Here is a 6,428-nt window from a genome sequence, read left to right as displayed (position 1 = left end):
TGCCCAGCAGCTATTGGTCGTATTATTCAAAATGGATTTGCCGCCGACGCCTCCAGGAATCTCCCGTAGAGGATATACACGTCTTCAATCTGATTGGCCACCACCCGGACCGATCCAACAGCGATTGGCTGACATTTTTTTACTTTATTCTACCGCCACCAGCGACAAAGACTTGCAACCCGGACTTATACGTCCCACCTCTGATTGGCTCATCTAAGATCTCGGACAGCCAATCAGCATCCTGCCCACTATCTTTGGACTTATCCCCATATGGCCTATGTTCCCCTATGACATCGTAACTGTACACAGCATTGTACGGCTCGCTCCTGATTGGCCACATCTTCACCTCTCGCAGCAAGCGGCCAATCAGCTTCAAGAGGCTCGTCTCCATTCATTCCCCACAGCGGCAACCCTGCACAACGATGACAGCCTCCTCCTACTGCCTCCTGATTGGTCCCACGGACGCCGGCAGCTTTCTGATTGGTCGCCACCACGGACATTTCTCGCGGTTCAGTTTGAACTTCCAAATACTCCTGTAAAAGACTATACCTATGATTTTTTACATGTTTTATGTGGTTTTCATGCCCCTTCTTTGAATATGTTTTATTATTTAGGTCTTTAATGCCCGGCCCTTACCTGGCCCCGGCATCTACCCCACATAACGTCACCAGCTCACCTGGTTTTGGCTCCATTTTTTCATGTATTTAAACACGTATACCTTGCCATGCAGCAACCACCTGCAATTGAAAAAGGGAGCTGTGACTTCCGAAACGTGTCTTGCTTTATATTTATTTATTATTTTCTTTGATTTCTTATGCTGTAAGAATAAATTATTTTGCATCAATACCCACGACTTGGGTTACTTCCTTGGGAGCGCCATCGCAGCTTTTTTCCTCCTATACTTCTGGTATATATAAAAGCCAGTCCAGACCTGGTATATATAAAAGCCAGTCCAGACCTGGTATATATAAAAGCCAGTCCAGACCTGGTATATATAAAAGCCAGTCCAGACCTGGTATATATAAAAGCCAGTCCAGACCTGGTATATATAAAAGCCAGTCCAGACCTGGTATATATAAAGGCCAGTCCAGACCTGGTATATATAAAAGCCAGTCCAGACCTGGTATATATAAAAGCCAGTCCAGACCTGGTATATATAAAAGCCAGTCCAGACCTGGTATATATAAAAGCCAGTCCAGACCTGGTATATATAAAAGCCAGTCCAGACCTGGTATATATAAAAGCCAGTCCAGACCTGGTATATATAAAAGCCAGTCCAGACCTGGTATATATAAAAGCCAGTCCAGACCTGGTATATATAAAAGCCAGTCCAGACCTGGTATATATAAAAGCCAGTCCAGACCTGGTATATATAAAAGCCAGTCCAGACCTGGTATATATAAAAGCCAGTCCAGACCTGGTATATATAAAAGCCAGTCCGGACCTGGTATATATAAAAGCCAGTCCGGACCTGGTATATATAAAAGCCAGTCCGGACCTGGTATATATAAAGGCCAGTCCGGACCTGGTATATATAAAGGCCAGTCCAGACCTGGTATATATAAAAGCCAGTCCAGACCTGGTATATATAAAAGCCAGTCCAGACCTGGTATATATAAAAGCCAGTCCAGACCTGGTATATATAAAAGCCAGTCCAGACCTGGTATATATAAAAGCCAGTCCGGACCTGGTATATATAAAAGCCAGTCCGGACCTGGTATATATAAAAGCCAGTCCGGACCTGGTATATATAAAGGCCAGTCCGGACCTGGTATATATAAAAGCCAGTCCGGACCTGGTATATATAAAAGCCAGTCCAGACCTGGTATATATAAAAGCCAGTCCAGACCTGGTATATATAAAAGCCAGTCCAGACCTGGTATATATAAAAGCCAGTCCAGACCTGGTATATATAAAAGCCAGTCCAGACCTGGTATATATAAAAGCCAGTCCAGACCTGGTATATATAAAAGCCAGTCCAGACCTGGTATATATAAAAGCCAGTCCAGACCTGGTATATATAAAAGCCAGTCCAGACCTGGTATATATAAAAGCCAGTCCAGACCTGGTATATATAAAAGCCAGTCCAGACCTGGTATATATAAAAGCCAGTCCAGACCTGGTATATATAAAAGCCAGTCCAGACCTGGTATATATAAAAGCCAGTCCAGACCTGGTATATATAAAAGCCAGTCCAGACCTGGTATATATAAAAGCCAGTCCAGACCTGGTATATATAAAAGCCAGTCCAGACCTGGTATATATAAAAGCCAGTCCAGACCTGGTATATATAAAAGCCAGTCCAGACCTGGTATATATAAAAGCCAGTCCAGACCTGGTATATATAAAAGCCAGTCCAGACCTGGTATATATAAAAGCCAGTCCAGACCTGGTATATATAAAAGCCAGTCCAGACCTGGTATATATAAAAGCCAGTCCAGACCTGGTATATATAAAAGCCAGTCCAGACCTGGTATATATAAAAGCCAGTCCAGACCTGGTATATATAAAAGCCAGTCCAGACCTGGTATATATAAAAGCCAGTCCAGACCTGGTATATATAAAAGCCAGTCCAGACCTGGTATATATAAAAGCCAGTCCAGACCTGGTATATATAAAAGCCAGTCCAGACCTGGTATATATAAAAGCCAGTCCAGACCTGGTATATATAAAGGCCAGTCCAGACCTGGTATATATAAAAGCCAGTCCAGACCTGGTATATATAAAGGCCAGTCCAGACCTGGTATATATAAAAGACGCGTTGTTGTGGCTGGGGCTGTGCACATATTTATCATTCCATGAATGGTGCATGGAAGGAGACATGTGGCCCTATGTGCTGTATACAGCCTGGCATAGCACACAGCTATGGTTGGGACGTTGTTTACATTGTACCCAGCCAGAAAAGAGATTAAGCTGAGACAGATTAAGCGTTTGACAGATATTTGAATCAGTGGACTGTGCAAATGAAAAATTGTATTTTTCATGTTCACGGACCACTGTTCCAAAAATCTGTCATACACCAGTGGGGTGTAAATGCTCACTGTACCCCTTATTACATTCCGTGAGGGGTGTAGTTTCCAAAATGGGGTCACATATGGATATTTATTGTTTTGCGTTTATGTCAGAACCGCTGTAACAATCAGCCACCCCTGTGCAAATCACCTCAAATGTACATGGCGCACTCTCCCTTCTGGGCCTTGTTGTGCGCCCCCAGAGCACTTTGCGCCCACATATGGGGTATCTCCGTACTCGGGAGAAATTGCATTACAAATTTTGAGGGTCTTTTTTCCCTTTTACCTCTTGTGAAAATGAAAAGTATGCGGCAACACCAGCATGTCAGTGTAAAAAATTTAATTTTTATACACTAACATGCTGGTGTAGACCCCAACTTCACCTTTTCATAGGGGTTAAAGAAGAAAAAGCCCCCCAAAATTTGTTACACAATTTCTCCCGAGTACGGAGATACCCCATATGTGTCCCAAAACTGTTGCCCTGAAATACGACAGGGCTCCAAAGTGAGAGAGCGCCATGCGCATTTGAGGCCTGAATTAGGGATTTGCATAGGGGTGGACATAGGGGATTTCTACGCCAGTGATTCCCAAACAAGGTGCCTCCAGCTGTTGCAAAACTCCCAGCATGTCTGGACAGTCAATGGCTGTCCGGCAATACTGGGAGTTGTTGTTTTGCAACAGCTGGAGGCTCCGTTTTGGAAACAGTAGCGTACCAGACGTTTTTCATTTTTATTGGGGAGGGGGGGCTGTGTAGGGGTATGTGTATATGTAGTGTTTTTTACTTTTTATTTTAGGTTAGTGTCAGTGTAGTGTAGTGTTTTTAGGGTACAGTCACACGGGCAGAGGTTCACAGCAAGTTTGCCGCAGGGAGCTTGAGCTGCAGCGCAAAATTTGCGCCTTCTCAAACTTGCAGCACTCACTGTAAACCTCCACCCATGTGAGTGTACCCTGTACATTCACATTGGGGGGAGAGGGGGGGGGGCAAACATCCAGCTGTTGCAAAACTACAACTCCGAGCATGCCCTTTGGCTGTCCGTGCATGCTGGGAGTTGTAGTTTTGCAACAGCTGGAGGAACACTGGTTGCGCAACACGGAGTTAGATAACAAACTGGTTTTTCGCAACCAGTGTGCCTTCAGCTGTCGCAAAAACTACAAATCTCAGCATGCAGTTACAGCAGAAGGGCATGCTGGGACTTGTAGTTATGCAACAGCTAGAGGCATACTGCTACAACTCCCAGCATGCCCTTTGGCTGTCCATGCATGCTGGGGGTTGTAGTTATCTAACAGCTGAAGGCACACTGGTTGCAAAACACTTGAAAGTTTATTACTTAACTTGGTGTTTCCAAACCAGTGTTCCTCCAGTTGTTGCAAAACTACAACTCCCAGCATGCCCAGACTGCCCAGGCATGCTGGAAGTTGCAGTTTGGCAATATCTGAAGGATCAGATGTTACCGAACTACAACTTCCAGCATTCTTGGGCAGTCTGGTATTCTGGGGGTTGTAGTTTTGCAACATCTGGAAGTCCACAGTTTGGGGACCACTGTATAATGGTCTCCAATCTGTGCTCTTCCAGATGTTACAGAACTACAACTCCCAGCATGCCGGGACAGACTTAGCATGCTGAGATTTGTAGTTTTGCAACAACCATTATACAGTGGTCTCCAAACTGTGGACCTCCAGATGTTGCAAAACTGCAACTCCCAGCATGCACAGAAAGCCAAAGGCTGTTTGGGCATGCTGGGAGTTGCAGTTTTGAAACTCCCAGAGGCAGCGGTGAGATCGCTTTACGGCGATCTCACTGCTGCCAATGAAGATCCCACCCTGCTGCTGCAAACTCACCGCGGGGACGCACCACCGCCAAGACCGCTCGGTACACCGCATGGCCGTGTAAGTGACGCCGGGGGACGGGTAAGGGACACTTAGCAGAGTGGTGTGTGTCCCGATCCCCGTGATCCGGACTCACACACCGCGCTGCTATCAGCTAGTCAGATTTGACCAGCTGATAGCAGCGATCGCTGGGGATGGGTGGGGGATGAAACCCCCCGTGGTCACATGGTAAGATGGCTGGCTATCAGTGATAGCCACAATCTTACCGGGCGCTGCGGAATGCCGCGAGTAGCGGCAAAAATGTTCATGTCGTACCTGGTAGGTCATGGGTCGGGAACACCTTCCCACTCATGACGTACAGGTATGTCATAGGTCGGGAAGGGGTTAAATTCCTCAGTTATTTATTAAATTACTGAAAATGTATACGGTTGGCAAAGTTGGCACCTGTTTTCCTGCCAATCCACAGTGTGGGCCAGGCTGGATACAGTTGGGTATTATGGAAGGGTCCTTACTTTTTCTATTTCCATCCTTAAGTCAGTGGTCCAACAGCGTTTAACCCCTTACATTCCTCAGTTACTTATTCAAATACTGAAAATGTATATAGTTTGTAAACTTTGCCCCTGTTTTAATGCCAATCCACTGTTTGGGCCAGGCTGGATACAGTTGGCTATTATGGAGGAGCCCTTACTCCTTATATTTCCACCCTTAATTCAGTGGCCCAATGGCATTTAACCTTAAATTCATCAGTTACTTATTCAAAATGTAAAAAATGTATATAAATGGCAAGGTTGGCACCTATTTTAATGCCAATCCACTGTTTGGGCCAGGCTGGATACAGTTGGGTATTATGGAGGGGCCCTCACTCTTTATTTTCCAACCCTTAGGTCAGTGGCCCAACCGCGTTTAACCCCTTAAATTCATCAGTTACTTATTCAAAATGCAGAAAATGTATAAAGTTAGCAAGGTTGGCACCTGTTTTAATGCCAATCCACTGTTTGGACCAGGCTGTATACAGTTGGGTATTATGGAGGGGTCCTTACTGTTTATTTTCAATCCTAAGGTCAGTGGCCCAACAGCATTTAACCCCTTAAATTCATCAGTTACTTATTCAAAATGTAGAAAATGTATATAGTTGGAAAGGTTGGCACCTGTTTTAATGCCAATCCACTGTTTGGGCCAGGCTGGATACAGTTGGGTATTATGGACAGGCCCTTACAAGTGGCCCAACAGCGTTTAACCCCTTAAAATCACCAGTTACTTATTCAAAATGTAGAAAATGTATAAAGTTGGCAAGGTGGCACCTGTTTTCTTGCAAATCCGCTGTTTGGGCCAGGCTGGATACAGTTGGGTATTATGGAGGGACCCTTACCCTTTATTTTTCAACCCTCAGTTCAAGGGCCCAACAGCGTTTAACCCCTTGAAATCGCCAGTTACTTATTCAAAATGTAGAAAATGTATAAAGTTGGCAAGGTGGCACCTGTTTTCTTGCAAATCCGCTGTTTGGGCCAGGCTGGATACAGTTGGGTATTATGGAGGGGCCCTTACCCTTTATACCCCTACCATTAGGTCAGTGGCCCAAAAGCGTTTAAC

Source organism: Hyla sarda, chromosome 2 (genome assembly GCF_029499605.1).
Source record: "Hyla sarda isolate aHylSar1 chromosome 2, aHylSar1.hap1, whole genome shotgun sequence".
Classification (NCBI taxonomy): Eukaryota; Metazoa; Chordata; class Amphibia; order Anura; family Hylidae; genus Hyla; species Hyla sarda.
This window is presented reverse-complemented; position numbering follows the sequence as displayed.